This window comes from Caloenas nicobarica, chromosome 27 (assembly GCF_036013445.1).
Source record: "Caloenas nicobarica isolate bCalNic1 chromosome 27, bCalNic1.hap1, whole genome shotgun sequence".
NCBI classification, from domain to species: domain Eukaryota; kingdom Metazoa; phylum Chordata; class Aves; order Columbiformes; family Columbidae; genus Caloenas; species Caloenas nicobarica.
Genome location: NC_088271.1, coordinates 4,703,394 through 4,727,281, shown reverse-complemented (window position 1 = coordinate 4,727,281; position 23,888 = coordinate 4,703,394). Strand labels below are relative to the sequence as shown.

The following is a 23,888-nucleotide window of genomic DNA, read 5'->3' as shown; positions in this document are numbered from 1 at the left end:
GTTGCCGTAGGAACCTTTTCTTATCACCATTTCTGGTTTGTTTTTTCAGTTAATATTTCACATTCTCCTGTGTCTCCCAAAGGGAGATCCTGGGGGAGCAGCCGCGTTCCAAACCCAGGTCAGGCTCCACCAGGACTTGCAGAATCGGGGCAAAGCTACAAGAGAGCCCAGGGCTGGACGCTGTGAGTACAGCAGGAGCAAGTGCTGTTGTTGTCTGGATGCGATTCAGCTCCGATAGCGGTTCTTCTGCTGATGTGATGATTAAGGCCCTTAAAAAACTTGGTTTTTTCCATGTTGTAGTGCACCACTCCAAGGAATGAGGCCAGATAAGGGCATGAGCAGCAGTAATCTCAGTAAATCAGTAAAGCAGTAATTTCAGCAAATCGTTGTACATTTTTATCCAGCCAAGAATTCCTCTCCCCCTAATTAACAATTAGGCTCAAGCCCAAACTCGCTTTCACCCTGCTGCAGCCCAACCTCTTTCCTTCAGGTTTTTGCCCCGGGCTCGTGCTTCATAGTTCACTGTTTGGTCCCAGGGAGAGGCGGTGGGGGCAAATGTCTGGAAGCCTCAAATTTCAGCTCTCTCGGCTTCATTACCAACCCACTCAAAGCTTTTCAGCCAAAGGCAGCAAACGAAACTATTTATAGGCTCAACAGTGAGACGGTGATACCACATTTCCCCCACCCACATCATAGTTGCAGAGAAATCATCAAGAAAGGGCAAGTGGTGCTGGGGAGGGGAGGCTGGGGCTGTGGGGCTGTTAGGGATGAACCCGACCTGGCTGGTGGGTGAACAAACCTCCCCGTGTCCCCTGCGAGAGCAGTGACGTGGCTACGTGACACCAGGGCTGCTGCAAACGGCCCTTCCCAGTGCTCCCAGTCCATCCAGCCTCAGGCATCCAGCTCAGACCGCACAGCACCCTGGCGCAGTCCCGCCGAGCTGCGCAGCTCGCTCTGAGCTGGGGAAACTGTTCTGGGAGGTTTATGCTATTTTTGGAGGTTTATTCTATAGAGAGATGCTCTTATCTCCTCCCCGTCACCCCGATGTGGCAGCTGTGGCTTAGACTGGGGTTTGGGTGTTCACCCTCCTTGGGCTCTGGACCAGGCGCTGCCTCGTGGCAGTTCACTTGCTGCGTGTTTACTTTTGGAATTCTTTATTTCTTTTTAATCCTCCCCCCGGGCAGAAAGGGATGGATACAGTGTGCACGAGGGTGTGCAGAAGGGTGGGTGTGCACGAGGAGGCTTCTCTTCTACAGCAGGATGCTCCTTCCATCCCTCCCGTGAGCAAACTTGCTTGAAAACACCACATGGAGCCAAATGTCAGTACCACAGCCCCCACCGAGGGCCTGATCCTGGCCCGTTCCCAAGTGTCTCTCCTGCTGTTGGCCCATCTCGTGCCCCCTCCCACCCCGCTCAGAGCTGGGTGGCTTCTTTCTGGCAGATCCAGTGACATCCCGTGCTGCAGTTCTCAGAGCCGATTGTGTTTCCCTGCAGCATCCCACAAGTTCCTCTGAACCAACTGCTCAGCCTCAACCTGGTGGTGCAGGAAGAAGCCTGTGTCACAGCACAAGGGTCCCTGGGGTGCCCCCACCCTGACACCCATCGTACCCCAAGCGCTCACCGGCTCCAGTCCAGGTGGGAGCCGTTCAGCCAAGTCCAGCCCTTCATGCGAGAGGTGCGGGAGAAGCCGATCCAGAAGTAGCTGCTGGGCTTCTGAAGGATTTTATTTAGGAAATCCTGTGTCGGGGGAGAGGGCAGGTGGTGACACTGATGTGTCACTGATCGCCATCCCAAAACAGGCTCCAGCCTGTCCCCACGCAGCCCCAAGCCCCACCAGTGTCCCCCACAATGACACCAGCCAGGGCTCCACGGAGGTTTGGGCACAGGGGTGGGTGCTGAGCCCAGATTTCTGGGCAAGGCTTAACTCCGCACCAGGTGCCACCAGCCCTGGGACCCGTCCCACATCGCCGATGCCATCGGTCCCTTTACCAGCTCGTCCTGGTCCCACGGCATCAGCAGCTCGGCCCCCCGACTCGCACAGTCCCCCCGGCTCTCCTTCCAAGAGCTGATCCCGTCAGCAGCCCAAAAGCACTTGGTCCCATGCGACATCCAGCCCCAGGGGCAGATCTTGCACCCCCCAGCCTCTGAAAGACAGGCAGTGCCATGTTCAGCCACCAAGAAGCCACCTTGTCCCCTGCCCATCCAAAGAAGGGCAAGCGTTTAAGTAACACTGGGATGGCCTGAGCTTCACCTGCTTCTCCAGTTTGGGGGTGCTACAAGGTTTTGGGAAACCAGACAGTGTGGAGATGTGTTGTGGTTGGCGTTACCTTGCAGATTTGATGAGCAAAGATCTTTCCGCAGCTCTGAGCAGATCTTCTCCAGGGTGCTGTTGCCATCTCCTATGTTCCCACTCCCGTTTTTGTAGCTTTCTGGGTTCTGTGGCTGCTGGTGCAGAACTGCAAGGGACAGACAGAGCTGGGGAGAGGGACGGGCTCCCCCAGGCACAATACCACCGAGATCTACATGCACATGGTCCCAACGGCTGCAGGGAAGTGTCTGGAATGGATCCTCACACAAAGTGGGTGCTCGGAGCCCTCCAGACCCCCTCACCCTTCCTGTGACCTCAGCTCAGCCCAGGCCTTGATCTGAGCATCTCACGGGGGGTGGGAATCAGCCTCGGGGGCCCAACTCAGAGCAGACTCCCCATTTTGGGGTACGGGGTGCCCCACCTTGGAGCTCAACCCCCCATTTGCAACCACCTCACCCACTGCTGCTCTGCGCTGCCAACAGCATGTGGCCCCACGACCCCTGCCTGAGATAGAACACGAGATACGGAGCCATCAGCCTGACCAGCTGCAGAGAGCCCCGGGAGCCTCTGACCAGCACAAGATCCATTGGATCCCCTCCCCCTTTAGAGAAGGATTTCCTCACCAAGATCCACCACACATTTGAGTCTCCCTTCCACCTGCTTGCTGTGGTTCGGGGGTGCTGTGGGTCAGGGCAGCATCAGATCCCACCAGCAACATCACACCGGGCACAAAACTCATTCCAACAGGGCTCCGTGTGACCCTGAGCTCGGCCATGGGGTGTCAAATCCTGACCCTGCCACAGCTGAGAAGTTTCCAGTGGTTTTCTTCTCACTGGCCAACCAAAATAGTCAAGTCTCCTCCATCCACCAGCTCTATGAAATTCTGATAGATGCCACAGATCGTAAAAAGCAGATTGGCCTCCTACACAAGCACCTGAGCCAGCACCCCCGGAGCAGGGACCCTCTCTTTGGATGGTCCCCTCTCCGGATTGTCCTTTGGTTGTCCCCGTGCCGACAAGCGGAGCTACTCACATGAGCATCCCATTGCCACCACGGCCACCCCGAGGAGGAGATTCCCGGTCCAGCCGGCGCAGAGAGCGGCTCGGTGCCACCGGGGACAGCTCGATGCTGCAAGGGAAAGGAGTTGTTGGGAGAAAAACCTTGTCCCAGCCCCGCATCCCGCCAGACAGACCTGCAGCGTAGATTCGGGCTCTTTTCTCCCCAAAATCCCTCTGTGCTGCTGCTGGTTGTTCTAAAGCTTTGGTCTATCGTCCACGTTTCGCCACTGCCACCCTCCTCCCGATCCTACTGCCGCTGAGCAAAGATGCTCGTGATGGAGTTGCGTTGGTTTTTACCCAGATACCCAAGAATTGGGAATTTCCTGGATGTTATAAAGTCACTAGAAGTCAAGGGTAGAGCTGGACCAAGATGGCAGATCATAAGAATATATATTAATAAGATGAATAATAGCTCCACCACGGCATTTTTTCTCCACACCAGGGGAAAACTGCAGAACCTGGATGGACCAAGCTCTGCGAGGAGACTCATCTGACCATGGTTAAACAGCCCCGTTCTCCCCGAGGAGGCCCGGAGGCCGATGTTCTCCCTGCAGAGCTCAAGGTCAGGTCGAGCGCATCCATCCTCAGCTCTTTCTTCACAAAAGGGAGGGCAGGATGCTGCTTCTGGCCAAAGCCAGAGCTCACCTTGACCAGCAAAGGTTTGGCATCTGCTTCAGAATTAAACAGCAAAGGAGGAACATTCAATTCCACCTTAACATCAGGTGGTGGGTTTTGCAGAGTCCTTTGAGATCAAAAGCGGGGTGTTTGGTGGAAATCATGGAAGTCTTGCAAAAAAGAAGACATTGTGGGAAGTTGCCTGAAGATGTCCTCACCACGCAGAGATCTCTTCCAGAGGAGGAAAGAGCAGGAATTAAATCTTTGGCTGAAGCCAAAGCAGGTGCAGGAGGAAGGCTGAGGGAGGTGTAGGGGGGACAACGTGGTGGCCGTGGGCAGAAAAGCAGCATTTTAACAGTCCTGCTAGGACTCCGGCAACAGCGACCCCATTTCAAAGAAACCCTAAAACCATTTCAAGACAAAACTACTGAAGGAATCACAAAGAGCAGACGGGATCCTTCATCACCCACCACGGCCCCGGGCCCTTCCCTTCCTGCTTGGAGGGCAGGGGTCTCCCAACACAACCACAGCCAAAACATAAAAAATCCCCCCAAAACCCCCCCTGATGCACTTACTCTGAGGTTGAGGAAGTGAACGCATTTTCCTGCAGCCCCTTCCAGACCCGATATTCAGGTCAGAATAGACAATTCTCTCGGCCATAGCAGGAGAGGCAGGAGGATCACCAGCCGTGCCTCTGGCTCCAACGGTGCCCATCCAGCCAGCAGATAATTCAGTTTTTCTGTGGTTTACACTCCTCTGGTTTCTCTCTACAAGTTCCTCTCCAAGCCAGAGCTCTGCGAGGAGAAGCACGAGCCTCTGAACGCTCGTCAAGTGCAGCAAGATTGCAAAAAAGCACCTGCGATGCGCTGGTCAGCCCGAAAATGAAACTTTATGCAGTTTCCGCTGAATTAAGCCAGGGAAAATGTGTTTCGGTCATCAGGGGAAGTAGCACCTGACAAGGTTAAGAAGCCTTTTCTATTCAAAGTTGAGCCGTATTCTTCTAAGGTACCAAACAAGACAATAATTTAAAAAAGCCCAAATAAACTCAAGATCCGTGGTTCAGCAAATGGGCCGTTCCAGACTTCGCTCCACTCTGTCCAAATGGGTTATTTTGCACGAGAAATAAGGTGTCATGGCAAGAATTATGCAGAGACTCTGCGATCTCCCAGAATGTTCCTAGTAGGATTGTGAGAATGGGGATTTTTATGAAATACAATAAAACCAGATCCCTTCCACCCTTAACTCCTCCCTGCAGCTACTTGAAAGGTGTTTTCTTGCCTCGGTCACTGCTTCTCCCCACCCAAACCTATTCCAGCATCGTCGCTTTTACCAATTTCCCTGTAATTTCACTGTTTTTTCAGCCTGGGTTTAAAGCACATCACCGTTTTGCTGCTTTGCAGAGCAAGGTGACAAAAAACCCATCAGACTCTGGAAACAAGGGGTTGGAAACGAGCCCTTTGAGGGGAAAGATGGAAAATTGCCTCAAAAGCTCAAGAAATCAAGTTGTTTCTCCTTTGTTCCTTGTTTTCAAGTCATTTCCAAGAGACACTCAGCTGCTCCCTTTGGAAACCAGGACTGGACTAAATGGACGGCAGGGAAGGTCAAAAATGAAAACACAAACCCAAAATTATAGAAAATGTAAAGGTGTGAAATGACATTTTGACTGGTTTCTTTGGAAGATTCGCTCATCTTTTTCTGCACAGACTAAGAAATCCCATGCAAAGATTTTTCAACCCCAGTGAGAGCAAAAAACAAACTGTCAGGACCTATTGAAACATCCAAAAATTAGCTATTTATCCCTTTTTAGGGGAAAGTGGTTTCCAGACTGGGCAATGTGAGCACATGGAAGGGGCTTGATTGTGACCAGAGCAGGTAGAGAAAACCCTGGGGAGATTTATCATGAAATTTTATTTGAGAAACATCTAACACAGGAAGGGTTGCGGCTTCTCGACAAGAAACAAACACTTTAGTTTAAAGGTCTGCAAGCTTTAACGTTTTTTCTGCATCCAATCTGGCTGCACAGAGGCAAAGCAACAAAACCCAGCTCCCAGAGAGCACCTAATGCTGCAGACCTGACAGCCTCGTTAAGCTAATTGTGCTTTGTCCCTTCTGAAAAAGGGGTGGCTGTGGTTAACAGCATAAAAAGGTGCGATGAGAAAGGCAGCTCCCGCACAGCCACCGCGCTCGCAGGGGACACAGGGAGGCTTGTTCACCCACCAGGCAGGTGGGCTTTGTCCCCACCGCCCACGGCTGCTTTCAGCTGCTGCTGGGGCTCCTGCGGCAGCAGCTTCTGGGGGGCCGGCCCGTAAGCCCCCGAACACAGCAAGAAGGTCTGCATCAGTCACAGCTGCCACACGAGGTCCCTTCAAGTCCCCGCACAGGGACTTGGTTGTAGCTGGTTTCTTTTGGCTTTCAGGATTCGTATAAACGAGCAACTGGAGGTTGAGCCTGAGGAGCCCGAGAACAAGCAGAAGGTTCGAAGGAAACAGAAACGCTCCAAGAAAGAGGCTGAAGAGGAGCCTGGAGCAAAGGACCAAGCTGTGGAAGTGGTGCTGGATCCTGTCGCTGCGGCCTCACAGGAGGTTCTCATGGTGGAAGTCGAGAACGTGGTTCATGAAGATTTTCAGATCACAGAAGAGGGTAAAGTGAGTGAATTAATCATGCAAGCCTGGACATGTCCTGTAGAGTTCCTTGAAAGGAAGAGTTCTAACATCAGGCTCTAATTTCAGGCCTCAGAAACCTCAGTTCATCCTTCTCACGGCCACTGCATGAGGGGATTAGACGAAAAGAATTATTTTTCATTACCACAGCTCAATTCCTTAGAACTGGTCACTTCGAAACGTTGCTGAACGACGAGGTTGAGCTGTGCTTAAATCTGTGTAATATCCTCTGTCAAACTGAGTGACTTGAGTGGTCAACCTGATCATATCTTCTGGCCAAAAACCAGTTAAGTTTTGTGTGTGCAGGACCCCAGCCTGTTCCCCTTCTTGCCTTTCCTTTGGTTCTATTATCAACGGTCGTTCCTTTTATCAAGTGATGTATATGTTTGTTACTGACTGTTGGCTTAGACAAATTTGAAAAAATGACATTTAGCTATGAAACTGAGCTGTGTTTCATTTCTTTACTCAGTCATGACAATTAAATAACTCTATAAGGATACTCCCCTATGAATGTAAAAGTTGACTGAGCCTTTGGGGGTTTATTACCATTTTTTCAGAGAGTCTGTACTCCAGATGATGCAGGCGGGACAGCGCGTGGTCGATAACCCCATCTATCTGAGCGACATGGGGGCAGCGCTGACAGGGGCAGAGTCGCAAGAGCTTCAAGACATCTTGGAAGAAACCAGTGTAAGATGAAGCTTTTAACTAAAGCTGTGGGAGCTGCATTAAAAGTATGTTTGGTTTATGTCACGGTTTCTTTACCATCCTCAGTACGGAGGGGACTTCAATACCATGTTTGATATGTTACTATCACTAGGTTCCTGTTGAAGGATGTAGTAAGTCATCAGTAACTTGCCTTTGTTGTGTTCATGCAAGCAGGAAAATCCTCGAGGACTGCAGTTACCAAGCATCTGTGTAAAAATACAGCATAGTACTGTATATAGCACATAGTTTAAATAGCATGATGTTACTTTAAAAGACTCTGCTAACCACTGTGAGCTGTGGTAGTTCCTGACTCTTGTACGTTTTAATCAGAATACAAGAACTGCATCAAAAGGGTAATTAAGTATATAAAGTACAAAGATTTGTGTGTATGGAGTCAAAAGTTCCTGAGTTTATTAATTCCAAAAAATTGGCGCTTTTCAAACTTCACGTTAAGTGCAAAATGCTTTTGGAGCAGGGCAGGAATTGTTGGAGACTTCTTAAGCCAATTAGACATATGCGGTCTGTGGGACCAGATGAGATGCAGCCAAGGATGCCGAGAGGGCTTATCTATGTCATTCTTTTGTTGTCTCGGTCATCTTTAAAACACTGTGGTGATTGGGGAGGCTACTGGTAAGTGGAAAAAGGGAAATGCCGGGCCTGGCAGCTCCATCCCCGCGTCCCTCCACAGCTCAGGGGGCTCCATGCCCAGCACATGGAACTCGGCCGTGCTCAGCACGGCCTCTCTGAGCTCGGGGACGCTGTAATCTGGGCTCAGAAGATCCTCGGGCAGCGCGAGGGACGAGAAGTCAGGCTGGGGGACGGCTGAGCTGGTAGCACCGGGGTCCCCTGGCCTGAGGCTGCTGGGTGACCCCCAGCGCATCCAAGGAGCACCCGAAGATCTTTAGGGCCTCTTCTAATGGCACCACCTTGGTTACTGGCTGGGGGTCCGTGTGGTCCCCAGGAGCTGGGTAGTGGGGCCAGCACCGCACTCCTCTCTGCACTGGTGGCCACAGGGCCAGGAGCTGTGGGGCCGTTGGTGGACCCATCCTCGGTGACCCTCACGGCATCCCGGGAGATGCCGAAGAGCCGATGGGCCTCTTGAAGCAGCATCTCCTCAGAGACGTGCAGGTCAGCTCGCAGGTCCTCCTGGCCCTTCTTCTGGGGAGCAGCAGAGGAGCTGGTGGGGACGTTGCTGCTCCGGGGGATGTTCCTGCCCCCAGGTGCCCCCGCAGCGGTGGCTGTGCTGGGAACATTGATCGGTGCCCATTGCCCCTGGACGTGCTGGGAGCCGGGGATGGATGTCGGCAGCTCCGGAGGGGCTGGGGCACCGCTGTGCCCTGGTGGCCGTAGGGGATGGTCCACTGGATGTGGAACACCCGGGGGTCAAACCAGCAGCCACATGGTGCTCTCTGCAGACCTGTGTGGGGAGAGGGAGCCGTGCTGGGCCGGGGGGACCCTCCATGGGCACCCCCCAAGCCGGCCCCCATCACCGACAGCCCCCGGTTCTGCCCAGTGCCGTATGTGCCGGGGGACAGGGGTGGTGGGTGCTGGGAGTGCCCGGGGTCGGGGATGGCGAAGGGGCCAAAGGTGCCGGGGTGTCCGAGCAAACAGGTGTGCCGTACCTGCTGGTATTTCCAATTTTATTTCCACCCGTTTCTGCTCTTGCAGTTATCCAAGGTGCAGCCAGACAAGGGCAGGAGGGTCCCTGCCCTGCAGTCCCTCCCTCGCCATTCTGGGGCTCATTTGGGGTTCTTTTGCTGCGGCAGGGAGGCAAAGCCGGGCTCTGGAGCTGAGCGCGGTGGGACCCGAGGAAGGGCCTGGTTGTCCTGAGGCTCTGAAGGGCTTTGCCCCGAGCCCTGTCCCCGCTGGAGGGGACGCTGCTCCAGTTCCAGACGAAGGTGTTGCACCCCTGTTGTCTGTGTGTCCATGCCCACCCTGGCCCCCCAGGTCTGTCCCTGTCCCAGGGGCTCCGTGCTGCTTCCTGTGTGGGGCCGTGTCCGTGAGTCCTGCAGGGACCCGTCTGTCCTGCTCCCCCCACCAAAGAGCGGCTTCCCCTGGGGAAGGGGACAGGGGAACCCCCATTGTCTGTCCTGCTGGCGGTGACTCGGCCCTGGCGGGGCTCGGTGCCCTTGGGGGCTCATGGGCTCTGATTTGGGCTCATCGGGGCTTTTGCAGCTCTTGGGGCCGTTTCCCGGTGCCCCCTGCGCTCCCTCCCCCTCCCACACAGGCACGGAGCAGTTCTGGAGAAACAGCATTTAATAGAAAAACAAGAGAAAAGGTCCCAAAGCTACTCTAAGCCCCTCACCCCAAACCCACCACCCCCTCCTCCCGCACCCACTAACACCCCCCAAGCACCCCCCTCCTCCCACACCTCCCCTAACCCACCCACCCCCAAACCCACCACCCTCCTCCCACACCCTCCAACCCCCCCAGGCCCCCAAACACACTCCCCCTCCTCCCACACACCCCCAGGCCCCCCACCCCCAAATACTGCACCCCTCGTCTCCCAACCCCCCCCACCGTGTCCCCTGCTCTGGTCTAAACCCCCCCTCCCACCCCCCTGCTCCCTGCCAGAGCCCTGCGCTTGCTGGGGGGCTCTGCCGAGGGGCTCTGCCCCCGCTTCTGCCCCCGCTGCTCTGCCAGGGCAGCCTGGGCCGGTGGCAGCTCCATCCCCGCGTCCCTCCACAGCTGCGGGGGCTCCATGCCCAGCACATGGAACTCGGCCGTGCTCAGCACGGCCTCTCTGAGCTCGGGGACGCTGTAATCTGGGCTCAGAAGATCCTCGGGCAGCGCGAGGGACGAGAAGTCAGGCTGGGGGACGGCTGAGCTGGTGCCACCAGGGTGCCCTGGCCTGGGGCTGCTGATGGGAGTGTCCTGGGCCACCCCCAGCGCATCCAAGGAGCAGCCGAAGATCGTCAGGGCCTCTTCTAACGGCACCACCTGGGTTCCTGGCAGGGGGCCCGTGTGGTCCGCAGGAGCTGTGTGGTGGGGGGCAGCAGAGGGGCTGGGGGGGCTGGTGCTGCCCAGGGGGCTGGTGCTGCCTGGGGGTGTCCCCACGTTGGTGGCCGTGCCGGAGATGTTGAGGGGTTGCAGTGGCCCCTTGACGTGCTGGTAGATGGTGACGGACGTCAGCAGTATTGGGGAGGCTGGGGCCACCGCACTCCCCTCTGCACCGGTGGCCACAGGGTCAGGAGCTGTGGGGCCGCTGCTGGACCCATCCTCGGTGACCCTCACGGCATCCCGGGAGACACCAAAAAGCCGATGGGCCTCTTGAAGCAGCATCTCCTCGGAGACGTGCAGGTCAGCTCCCAGGTCCTCCTGGCCCTTCTTCTGGGGAGCAGCAGAGGAGCTGGTGGGGACGTTGCTGCTCCGGGGGATGTTCCTGCCCCCAGGTGCCCCCGCAGCGGTGGCCGTGCTGGGAACGTTGATCGGTGCCCATTGCCCCTGGACGTGCTGGGAGCCGGGGATGGAGGTCGGCAGCTCCGGAGGGGCTGGGGCCACCGCTGTGCCCTGGTGGCCGTAGGGGATGGTCCACTGGATGTGGAACACCCGGGGGTCAAACCAGCAGCCACATGGTGCTCTCTGCAGCCCTGTGTGGGGAGAGGGAGCCGTGCTGGGCTGGGGGGACCCTCCATGGGCACCCCCCGAGCCGGCCACCATCACCAACAGCCCCCGGTTCTGCCCAGTGCCGTATGTGCCGGGGGACAGGGGTGGTGGGTGCTGGGAGTGCCCGGGGTCGGGGATGGCGAAGGGGCCGAAGGTGCCGGGGTGTCCGAGCAGACAGGGGTGCCGTACCTGCTGGTGGGGCCGGTGGGGCCGGGGGTGCCCAGGCTGCGGGGAAGGGCTGCTCCTGCCTGGGCAGTGGGCACAGCGGGGCTGAGCCTGCAAGAGAGACAGGAGCCATGGCCGGCGGTCACCTCCGCTCTTGCCCCCAGGAGCGTCCCGGGCTGCAGGGCTCAGGGTGGGTCCCTACCTGGCGGGTAGAAGGTTTGGGGGAGCACAGACGGCTGCAGGAGCCGCAGAACCGGCGGGGCCCGGGGGCCACGGGCTGGGAGCCGCAGTGGTGGCTGCGCCATGGTCCCTCTGGCTGTTGGTATCTAAGGACTCTTTGGGGTGTCCCAGGAAGGAATGTTGGGGCTCCCCGTGTTCCGCCCCAGCCCAAGAGCCTCCCCAGCTGCTCCTGGGCAGGGAAAGGGTTCAGGGGGGCTGGGCTGCCCCCGGCCCCCACGGGCGGCTCCCAGGGGCTGGGGCTGCAAGTGCCTTTGGCTGGAAGCCTTGGGCCGTTCCCAGAGCTGGGACATCCTTGGCACGAGGGGGACTCGGTGGGACGAGTCCCACGCCTGCAGTGCTGGCAGGAGGGTCCGGGCTGGGCAGGACGGGTGGGCAGGGCAGGCGAGGTGGAGCTGTCGCACGGGATGGAAGGGAGAGCTTGGATGCTGCAGCCCTTCCAGTCAGACATGATGGGGCTCAGAGCCTCTGGGGGAGGATCAGGGGAACAATTTCTTCCCCGAAGGGCTGTGGGGCATTGGAACAGGCTGCCCAGGGCAGTGCTGGAGTCACCATCCCTGGAGGGGTTGGACAGACGGACATGAGGTTCTCAGGGACATGGGGCAGTGCCAGGGGTGGGTTATGGTTGGACTCGTTGAGCTTGAGTGTCATTTCCAACCAAAATGATTCTATGATTCATGTTGTTCCTGATCATCCTGTGATTGTTTCTGTGTGGAGTTTGATTTGCCAAGCCGGGCGGGGCGTGCAGGATCTTTGTTTCCCACACGAGGGCTCTGTCCACATTGGCAAAGGCCGCACGTCAGGTTTTCCAGCAGAGCCCATCCTGACCCCGCCTGGCCCAGAGAGGTCGTGGCCAAACTGAGCCCCAGGCCCGGGCAGAGCTTGGTTGGTGCGGGGGCTGCCCGAGGGGTGACGGGGGAGCCGGCGCTGCCCGGGCCGGGGGCTGGTGGCGCCGGGGCTGTGGGCGCTGCCGAGGGCCGCGGCTCCGCTGGGTCCGCAGGGACCGGGGCACAAACCAGTTATTTCTCCTGGTGAGCGGTGATTCTGCTCAATACGCTGCAGCTGGTGGGGCTGTTGTGTCTGGGCCGACGTCGGAGCTTTGGCTCATTTTCTCCCCAGGCAGCTCCAGCCCTGGGACGTCTCTTCCCGGAGATCCCCGACACAACCCGGGATCCGCGCGTTTGGTTTGTGGGCACCGATCGCAGCAGATCGAGGGATCCGCCAGCCGCTCCGTGGCCTCCGGGTCACCACGTATCCAGGTTCTGATGGTCTGGCAAGACTTTGGAAGCGGTTGTTGTAAATGAACGATCTCCCGGGGAACCTCGAGATCTTAATTCAGCCAATTTGTCTGCGAGAGAGCAGAACCCAGCTAGAATGTGGTTGTACGCGGCTTTTTCAGGTCTAAGATGAGTAGGGGAAAGTTTCGTGAGCTTGTTCCTCGCCCTTAAGAGAAATAGAGGAGAAACACAAGTACAGAGTGTTTGATGTGATGCTGAGGGTCCCTGCAAGTTAGTTGCCTATGTACCCTCAGAAATTGCTTTGGGCTGTACATATAATAAATAATCAGTTTTGTGGTTTGCGCTGAGTTTTGTTGTTTCTTCGGGGTTTTGGGGGGTTTGTGTTGTTTTGGGTTTGGTTTTTTTCAGGTTCCTTTTGCAGAGGTCACTAAGAACTTTATGACATGAGCCCAGATATTTGCAGCTCAATGGAGCATTTTTGTCCTGTGCTAAAAACGCATCGACATGGGAAGGGACAAGAAAGACAGAAAGAATGACAAAGCAAGATAAGATGAAAAGAGCAAGGGGGAAAAGAGAGGGGGTGATGTATCCCCCTGTAAGCAGCTAAAGCAGGGGATCAACCGCAAGATCCAACACTTAATGAGCCAAATCCCACCCTGAAAGCAAAATGCATGTTATACCTTGTCCTTTATTTTTTGGGGGAGAACATCTCTGCTTTTTCATGTCACCTCCTTTCCCAGAAAGGATTTTTAATGCTGCATTCTCAGCATTCGCAGGAGCATGAAACCACATGGATCCTCTGCAAATTTGCCCCTAGAAAGACTGAACAAGCCAATTGTCATTTCTGTGGCTAGTTGCAACAGGCTTGATGTTTCCCGCATCACCAGCTCTGCTTTTCTCACCTGTGGGAGCAGCGCCAAGACCCAAAGAGCTGCTAAAAATAAACCCCAAATCAACCAGCACCCTGCAAATTGCAAGTGAGTCACATCCTTGCTCTCTGCTGCTGGTGAAAAGCAGGTAGGAAATCAAGAAATATCTAGATAGACATATATTTATATTAGTATGTGCCAGCACCAGCCTGTCTCTGGCACCAGGAGGAGGAGGAACCTGCTTTCCCCAATGGGTAAAGACCTTCAGATATCTCCCTTTCTCCCCCCAAGTTGCTTCAACACCTGGAAGAAGCAGCTGTGCGTTCAGAAGCAGCTCTTTGTGGGCTGGTGCAGCCAGCGGAAGAGCAGAGCGCGAAGCGGGGGACGTGACAGCCGGGACACGACGATGGGTGTGGGGTTTTAGCTGTGACTCCAGCCACAGAACCACCACTGCTGCTGGTCTCTGAGCTCGCTTTTGCTCTGGGGGGGACAAAAAAACCCCCTAGGTCTAAATCTTAATGCCGCGAAGGCAGGGACCGGCCATGGCGCCGACCACCATCTACGCCAAGCCAGAGGTGCCACCGCGCTCGGCTCCCGGCGCCTGCTCGAAGCTTCCCGGTGAGTGAATTTGTTGGGTGCGGTCTCAAGTTGCACCAGGGGAGGTTGAGGTTGGATCTGGGGAACAATTTCTTCTTTCTTGATGAGCTTGAGGGTGTTTTCCAACCAAAATGATTCTGTGATTTCAAGGGGAAAAAAAGCCTCAAAACATAAATCGGAGCTTAGGTGAGGTTAAGGGAAGAGGGCAAATACAGAAATGAGCTTCCAGGCTCCTCTGTCACCCCAAAAAACACTGCTTCACCGAATCATACACAGAGCATCCCAGGCTGGTTGGGGTTGAAGGGACCTCGGGAGATCATCCAGTCCAATCCACCTGCTGACACAGGGTCACCAGAGCAGATCACACAGCATTGTGTCCAGGCGGGTTTGAATGTCTCCAGCCCTGCCCATCACCTCCAGACCACACTCCCATCTCTCCCAAAGCACCCACCAACCCCTCCAGCCCCCAGTCTGCAACTGGGATGTGCCAGGCTCATCCCAGAACAGACCCTCATGGGCAGGATCAGGTCTCTTTGCCATGCGATCAGCTCTGAGTCTCTTCTCCTCTCCCAGGCTTTCATCGGGGAGATGAGCAGAAAGACCTCCGGAGCCTGGATGGGGCTGAGCATCAACCAGACGCGCGGGCAGGAGTGGAGCTGGTGGGATGGATCCGCGTTACAAGAAGCCTTGTGAGTGCCCCTCACTCCAGTTCACCAGCAAGTTCCAATAACCCCATCCCAGGGGAAATATTTCCCAGCTCGATGCTCAGCACAGACCTGGTTGCTCCCGAAATCCCCCTGGAGGCGGCAGCGACGCTCATAGGAGCAAATATAAACCAGAGCAACAGGGGCTCGGTGTCTGCAGCCCAGCTGCAAAACAGGGAGAAGAGAGGAAAAAAAAAAGCAATTAAACCCTTATTCCTATTACATACCCAAATGCAAAGTGCAAAAATGGGGAAATTTCAGCACGATTTTTGCCCCAGCTGTAATATATTTCACGCAGAGGTGCTGTCAGAGCCACAGTAACGCAGGTATATATTTATTAGCTCTGTAGGAAACAGACATTTTTTATTTATTAGTACACACATCGGGGTGTGGGGAGGGGAAATTATTTTTTGGGGTGAGGAGAGGTTTACCAACAGTTCTGCTTCCCCAACAGTTGGAAAACAAGAGGCAAACGGGTGCTACTTCAGCTGAGCTGACAGTGGTTGTACCGGTTCGGACTTTGGGGGGGAAAACACCCTAAAGAGATAAATATTGTCACTGGAAACACAGCGTCCGAGTGCACAACGCCAGGCTGATTGCCGTCCCGGTGCTCTCCATGTCTCCGGTGCAGGGTCCCGTCGAGGCAAACGCTTGTGCTGCAATACATTTTTATACATATATATATATGTAAATAAATATATATGTGTCTTCTGGCATTCAATCTCCAACCCAGCCCAGCCCAGGACATGGTTATGTTCTCCAGAAGAAGAAGGGATGTACAAGGTGTTGAAGAGAGACCTGTTGACCCATTTCTAAAGTCCAGAGTCTTCCCTTCAGAGACCGATCCAGTGGTGGAAGGGATGCTCATAGTGCAAGAGGAAAGGCTAGAGTGGGAAAAAATCAACATCAGATATGTATCTTCATGTTACGCTCTCCAGGGAATCCCAAATCGACTTGGCAACAGCCGCTGACACACCGGTTCTCAGGAATTTCCCAATTACCAGCTCCTCCCAGCTGTCCGTGGTGGCCAAATGTGCTCCCAGAGGAATGCATGAGCTCTGACTCCTGTTCCACTCCGCTTCATCCTCAATAAAGTAAAAGCACTTTTCCCTGTATCCAATGCCATTTTCCAGGCAGCCGGGAAGGACGCGAGAGGGGCAGGATGGACAGGACGGGCATCTCTTAACTGGAAAGAAGCAGAACACATCCTGGTGACTCAACCTGGTGGGTTTTCTCCAGGGGAGGGGAAGACTGTGGGGGTTGGCACCTCCATCCTCAGGCACTTACCCGCCAGCGCGATGATGGTGAGAAGGAACACGGCTACGACCACGGTGACCCCGATGGGGACCTTTTGATCCTTAATGCACTTACGACTAAAACCTGGGTACAAACCACATGGAAGAGACACGAAGAGCAGCCCCAGCTCCCGCAGCTCTTGTGTTTCCCACTCGGCGCCTTTAAATACGGCCACAAAGCACATGGGGGGTACAGTGGGGTGCAGGCTCAGTTCAGGGGTGCATCCCAGTGCTTTCATCAGTCTCCAGGATTTTTAGGGCTGTCTGACCTCACTGAATCCTCTCCATCCCACCCCAACCACAAGAGATGGGCACCGTCCCCCAGACCCACCGTTTGGGCCACCCTGTGCCTCCCGCAGCTTGCAAACAGCTTTACTTCCATCATCCTCCTGCCCCCCCCCCAGCTATTTTAACCTAAATTTTAGCTGCCCACGTCACACTCAGCCCAGCCACAACCTCCCAATATCCCCACTTGACCTTGAATAGGGTTGAAGTGATGTAGCATTTTGCTGCTGTCCCAAGCACAAAATTACTCCTGCTCCAGGCTGCAGCTTGGTGAGTTTTGGAGGAAAACAGCAGGTGATGGAGGAAGAGGAGCGAAAACGCCAAGAGGAGAGAGAGATAAGAGATAAGAGATGAGAGATGAGAAATGAGATTTAAGATATAAGAGATGAGATAAGAGATAAGGGAAACCAACTTCCACTGCCTGTTCTTTTCTCCACAATAGAGAAATAACTGCAGGTCTCCCCCTCCATTCCCGCAGCCTCCAGCCAGCTGAGGGGTTTAAACCCACACAGGGATGCTCTGTGCTCCTGAACCCCAAATGTATCCCCTACCTGTAGTACTGGAGCAAGAATCCAGCAAATTGAAACAACCCGAAGCAGCTGCTGAAAGCCACCCCTTCCACGTTGCTTCCTGCGGTAAACCCCTTCTCTGATCATTATTGTTGCCGTAGGAACCTTTTCTTATCACCATTTCTGGTTTGTTTTTTCAGTTAATATTTCACATTCTCCTGTGTCTCCCAAAGGGAGATCCTGGGGGAGCAGCGGCGTTCCAAACCCAGGTCAGGCTCCACCAGGACTTGCAGAATCGGGGCAAAGCTACAAGAGAGCCCAGGGCTGGACGCTGTGAGTACAGCAGGAGCAAGTGCTGTTGTTGTCTGGATGCGATTCAGCTCCGATAGCGGTTCTTCTGCTGATGTGATGATTAAGGACCTTAAAAAACTTGGTTTTTTCCATGTTGTAATGCACCACTCCAAGGAATGAGGCCAGATAAGGGCATGAGCAGCAGTAATCTCAGTAAATGAGTAAAGCAGTAATTTCAGCAAATCATTGTACATTTTTACCCAGCCAGGAATTCCTCTCTCCCTAATTAACAATTAGGCTCAAGCCCAAACTTGCTTTCACCCTGCTGCAGCCCAACCTCTTTGCTTCAGGTTTTCACCTGGGCTCGTGCTCCATAATTCACCGTTTGGTCCCAGGGAGAGGCGGTGGGGGCAAATGTCTGGAAGCCTCAAATTTCAGCTCTCTCGGCTTCATTACCAACCCACTCAAAGCTTTTCAGCCAAAGGCAGCAGACAGAACTATTTATAGGCTCAACAGTGGGACGGTGATACCACATTTCCCCCACCCACATCATAGTTGCAGAGAAATCATCAAGAAAGGGCAAGTGGTGCTGGGGAGGGGAGGCTGGGGCTGTGGGGCTGTTAGGGACGAACCCGACCTGGCTGGTGGGTGAACAAACCTCCCCGTGTCCCCTGCGAGAGCAGTGACGTGGCTACGTGACACCAGGGCTGCTGCAAACGGCCCTTCCCAGTGCTCCCAGTCCATCCAGCCTCAGGCATCCAGCTCAGACCGCACAGCACCCTGGCGCAGTCCCGCCGAGCTGCGCAGCTCGCTCTGAGCTGGGGAAACTGTTCTGGGAGCTTTATGCTATTTTTGGAGGTTTATTCTATAGAGAGATGCTCTTATCTCCTCCCCGTCACCCCGATGTGTCAGCTGTGGCTTAGACTTGCAGCCACCCCCATGTCCATGTCCCCTGTCCCCCTCCTCGGATCAGCAAACTGGGGTTTGGGTGTTCGCCCTCCTTGGGCTCTGGACCAGGCGCTGCCTCGTGGCAGTTCACTTGCTGCGTGTTTACTTTTGGATTTCTTTATTTCTTTTTAATCCTCCCCCCGGGCAGAAAGGGATGGGTACAGTGTGCACAAGGGTGGGTGTGCACGAGGAGGCTTCTCTGCAACAGCAGGATGCTCCTTCCATCCCTCCCCGTGAGAAAACTTGCTTGTTAAAACAAACTTGTTTGTTTTACACGGAGCCAAATTAATGTCATAAGTAATTGGTGCAGACGGTTGATGTGCAATGTCAGTACCGCAGCCCCCACCGAGGGCTTGATCCTGGCCCGTTCCCAAGTGTCTCTCCTGCTGTTGGCCCATCTCGTGCCCCCTCCTGCCCCGCTCAGAGCTGGGTGGCTTCTTTCTGGCAGATCCAGTGACATTCCCAGCTGCAGTATGCAGCGCTGATTGTGTTCCCCTTCAGCACCGCACAGGTTCCTTTGTGCCAATTGCTCAGCCACAACCTGGGGGTGCAGGAAGAAGCCTGTGTCACAGCACAAGGGTCCCTGGGGTGCCCCCACCCCGACACCCATCGCATCCCAAGCGCTCACCAGCTCTGGTCCAGGCCGGAGCCGTTCAGCCAAGTCCAGTCCTTCGTGGGAGAGGTGCGGGAGAGGCCGATCCAGAAGTAGCTGCTGGGCTTCTGAAGGATTTTATTTAGGAAATCCTGTGTCGGGGGAGAGGGCAGGTGGTGACACTCATGTGTCACTGATCGTCATCCCAAAACAGGCTCCAGCCTGTCCCCACGCAGCCCCGAGTCCCACCAGTGTCCCCCACAATGACACCAGCCAGGGCTCCACGGAGGTTTGGGCACAGGGGTGGGTGCTGAGCCCAGATTTCTGGGCAAGGCTTAACCCCACACCAGGTGCCACCAGCCCCGGGACCCGTCCCACATCGCCGATGCCATCGGTCCCTTTACCAGCTCGTCCTGGTCCCACGGCATCAGCAGCTCGGCCCCCCGACTCGCACAGTCCCCCCGGCTCTCCTTCCAAGAGCTCATCCTGTCAGCAGACCAAAAGCACTTGGACCCATGTGACATCCAGCCCCAGGGGCAGATCTTGCACCCCTCAGCCTCTGAAAGACAGGCAGTACCATGTTCAGCCACCAAGAAGCCACCTTGTGCCATGTTCAGCCCCCAAGAAGCCACCTTGTGCCATGTTCAGCCACCAAGAAGCCACCTTGTCCCCTGCCCATCCAAAGAAGGGCAAGCGTTTAAGTCCTGCTTGCTCCCCAGGAACACGGGGATGGCCTGAGCTTCACCTGCTTCTCTAATTTGGGGGTGCTACAAGGTTTTGGGAAACCAGACAGTGTGGAGATGTGTTGTGGTTGGCATTACCTTGCAGATTTGATGAGCAAAGATCTTTCCGCAGCTCTGAGCGGATCTTCTCCAGGGTGCTGTTGCCATCTCCCACGGTCCCGCTCCCGGTTTTGCAGTTTTCTGTGTTCCCTGGCTGCTGGTGCAGAACTGCAAGGGACAGACAGAGCTGGGGAGAGGGACGGGCTCCTCCAGGCACGATACCACCGAGATCTACATGCACGTGGTCCCAATGGGCTGCAGGGAAGTGCCTGGGATGTGGCCCCCCCACCCCTGCCTGAGATGGAACACGAGATACGGAGCCATCAGCCTGACCAGCCGCAGAGAGCCCCGGGAGCCTCTGACCGCTACGGAAATGGCCTCTTGTGCACAAACGAGCTGTGCCAGCCCCATCTGTGCAGCCCAGAGGGGCCTGGCGCAAGGGTGAGGGGCTCTTCACCACCTTCTGACTACCCCTCGCAGCACAGCGCGACCACAGACACCTGCAGTGTGCACAAACAGCTCCCAGCAGATGTGTTTTGGGGTCTCTCTCTGGTTCTGGACCCCACAAGTTCAAACCATCAGCCCCAGATTGTTGCTGCTCCCAGTTCCACCCCACAGCAGGGACAGCAGATCCCTACAAAGCCACCGGCTCAGGGCTGGTACCCAAAGTTGCTCCCACATCCTCAGAGCATCACCTGCGTTTTGCAGCTCTTGGAGCCACGAAGGGAGCTGAGCCTGATCCCTTTGCTCTTTCCTCCATACCCCTGTGCCAGAAGCTTGACACATCCATCCCCAAAGTTCAAATCCACACCCGAGACCCTTCCCAGCACAAGATCCATTGGATCCCCTCCCCCTTTGGAGAAGGATTTCCTCACCAAGATCCACCACACATTTGAGTCTCCCTTCCACCTGCTTGCTGTGGTTCGGGGGTGCTGTGGGTCAGGGCAGCATCAGATCCCACCAGCAACATCACACCGGGCACAAAACTCATTCCAACAGGGCTCCGTGTGACCCTGAGCTCGGCCACGGGGTGTCAAATCCTGACCCTGCCACAGCTGAGAAGTTTCCAGTGGTTTTCTTCTCACTGGCCAACCAAAATAGTCAAGTCTCCTCCACCCACCAGCTCTACGAAATTCTGATAGATGCCACAGATCGTAAAAAGCAGATTGGCCTCCTACACAAGCACCTGAGCCAGCACCCCCGGAGCAGGGACGCTCTCTTTGGATGGTCCCCTCTCCGGATTGTCCTTTGGTTGTCCCCGTGCCGACAAGCGGAGCTACTCACATGAGCATCCCATTGCCACCACGGCCACCCCGAGGAGGAGATTCCCGGTCCAGCCGGCGCAGAGAGCGGCTCGGTGCCACCGGGGACAGCTCGATGCTGCAAGGGAAAGGAGTTGTTGGGAGAAAAACCTTGTCCCAGCCCCGCATCCCGCCAGACAGACCTGCAGCGCAGATTCGGGCTCTTTTCTCCCCAAAATCCCTCTGTGCTGCTGCTGGTTGTTCTAAAGCTTTGGTCTATCGTCCACGTTTCGCCACTGCCACCCTCCTCCCGATCCTACTGCCGCTGAGCAAAGATGCTCGTGATGGAGTTGCGTTGGTTTTTACCCAGATACCCAAGAATTGGGAATTTCCTGGATGTTATAAAGTCACTAGAAGTCAAGGGTAGAGCTGGACCAAGATGGCAGATAGTAAGAATATATATTAATAAGATGAATAATAGCTCCACCATGGCATTTTTTCTCCACACCAGGGGAAAACTGCAGAACCTGGATGGACCAAGCTCTGCGAGGAGACTCATCTGACCATGGTTAAACAGCCCCGTTCTCCCCGAGGAGGCCCGGAGGCCGATGTTCTCCCTGCAGAGCTCAAGGTCAGGTCAAGTGTATCCATCCTCAGCTCTTTCTTCACAAAAGGGAGGGCAGGATGCTGCTTCTGGCCAAAGCCAGAGCTCACCTTGACCAGCAAAGGTTTGGCATCTGCTTCAGAATTAAACAGCAAAGGAGGAACATTCAATTCCACCTTAACATCAGGTGGTGGGTTTTGCAGAGTCCTTTGAGATCAAAAGCGGGGTGTTTGGTGGAAATCATGGAAGTCTTGCAAAAAAGAAGACATTGTGGGAAGTTGCCTGAAGATGTCCTCACCACGCAGAGATCTCTTCCAGAGGAGGAAAGAGCAGGAATTAAATCTTTGGCTGAAGCCAAAGCAGGTGCAGGAGGAAGGCTGAGGGAGGTGTAGGGGGGACAACGTGGTGGCCGTGGGCAGAAAAGCAGCATTTTAACAGTCCTGCTAGGACTCCGGCAACAGCGACCCCATTTCAAAGAAACCCTAAAACCATTTCAAGACAAAACTACTGAAGGAATCACAAAGAGCAGACGGGATCCTTCATCACCCACCACGGCCCCGGGCCCTTCCCTTCCTGCTTGGAGGGCAGGGGTCTCCCAACACAACCACAGCCAAAACATAAAAAATCCCCCCAAAAGCCCCCCTGATGCACTTACTCTGAGGTTGAGGAAGTGAACGCATTTTCCTGCAGCCCCTTCCAGACCCGATATTCAGGTCAGCATAGACAATTCTCTCGGCCATAGCAGGAGAGGCAGGAGGATCACCAGCCGTGCCTCTGGCTCCAATGGTGCCCATCCAGCCAGCAGATAATTCAGTTTTTCTGTGGTTTTTCACTCCTCTGGTTTATCTCTACAAGTTCCTCTCCAAGCCAGAGCTCTGCGAGGAGAAGCACGAGCCTCTGAACGCTCGTCAAGTGCAGCAAGATTGCAAAAAAGCACCTGCAATGCGCTGGTCAGCCCGAAAATGAAACTTTATGCAGTTTCCGCTGAATTAAGCCAGGGAAAATGTGTTTCGGTCATCAGGGGAAGTAGCGCCTGACAAGGTTAAGAAGCCTTTTCTATTCAAAGTTGAGCCGTATTCTTCTAAGGTACCAAACAAGACAATAATTTTAAAAAGGCCCAAACGAACCCAAGATCCGTGGTTCAGCAAATGGGCCGTTCCAGACTTCGCTCCACTCTGTCCAAATGGGTTATTTTGCACGAGAAATAAGGTGTCATGGCAAGAATTATGCAGAGACTCTGCGATCTCCCAGAATGTTCCTAGCAGGATTGTGAGAATGGGGATTTTTATGAAATACAATAAAACCAGATCCCTTCCACCCTTATCTCCTCTCTGCAGCTACTTGAAAGGTGTTTTCTTGCCTCGATCGCTGCTTCTCCCCACCCAAACCTATTCCAGCATCGTCGCTTTTACCAATTTCCCTGTAATTTCACTGTTTTTTCAGCCTGGGTTTAAAGCACATCACCATTTTGCTGCTTTGCAGAGCAAGGTGACAAAAAACCCATCAGACTCTGGAAACAAGGGGTTGGAAACGAGCCCTTTGAGGGGAAAGATGGAAAATTGCCTCAAAAGCTCAAGAAATCAAGTTGTTTCTCCTTTGTTCCTTGTTTTCAAGTCATTTCCAAGAGACACTCAGCTGCTCCCTTTGGAAACCAGGACTGGACTAAATGGACGGCAGGGAAGGTCAAAAATGAAAACACAAGCCCAAAATTATAGAAAATGTAAAGGTGTGAAATGACATTTTGACTGGTTTCTTTGGAAGATTCGCTCATCTTTTTCTGCACAGACTAAAAAATCCCATGCAAGGATTTTTCAACCCCAGTGAGAGCAAAAAACAAATTGTCAGGACCTATTGAAACATCCAAAAATTAGCCATTTATCCCTTTTTAGGGGAAAGTGGTTTCCAGACTGGGCAATGTGAGCACATGGAAGGGGCTTGATTGTGACCAGAGCAGGTAGAGAAAACCCTGGGGAGATTTATCATGAAATTTTATTTGAGAAACATCTAACACAGGAAGGGTTGCGGCTTCTCGACAAGAAACAAACACTTTAGTTTAAAGGTCTGCAAGCTTTAACGTTTTTTCTGCATCCAATCTGGCTGCACAGAGGCAAAGCAACAAAACCCAGCTCCCAGAGAGCACCTAATGCTGCAGACCTGACAGCCTCGTTAAGCTAATTGTGCTTTGTCCCTTCTGAAAAAGGGGTGGCTGTGGTTAACAGCATAAAAAGGTGCGATGAGAAAGGCAGCTCCCGCACAGCCACTGCGCTCGCAGGGGACACAGGGAGGCTTGTTCACCCACCAGGCAGGTGGGCTTTGTCCCCACCGCCCACGGCTGCTTTCAGCTGCTGCTGGGGCTCCTGCGGCAGCAGCTTCTGGGGGGCCGGCCCGTAAGCCCCCGAACACAGGAACACAAGGGCTGGTGGGGAGGAACGGTGGCTTTCAAGAAGCACTTTGAGGAACACAAGGGACACACGTGATTATCTACCATGTTTTAATTCAAAAAATTAGCAAAGAAATAGCAAGAAGGTCTGTATCAGTCACAGCTGCCACACGAGGTCCCTTCAGGTCCCCGCACAGGG

The 23,888-nt window shown here is 54.6% G+C and overlaps 2 pseudogenes; both read right to left on the bottom strand.

Moving 5' to 3' along the window:
* Positions 1–1,413: 1,413 nt before the first annotated feature.
* LOC135998914 (killer cell lectin-like receptor subfamily B member 1B allele B) lies at positions 1,414–5,115 on the bottom strand (annotated as a pseudogene).
* A 13,395-nt stretch (positions 5,116–18,510) lies between these two features.
* Positions 18,511–22,525, bottom strand: LOC135999296 (killer cell lectin-like receptor subfamily B member 1B allele C; annotated as a pseudogene).
* Positions 22,526–23,888: the final 1,363 nt, after the last annotated feature.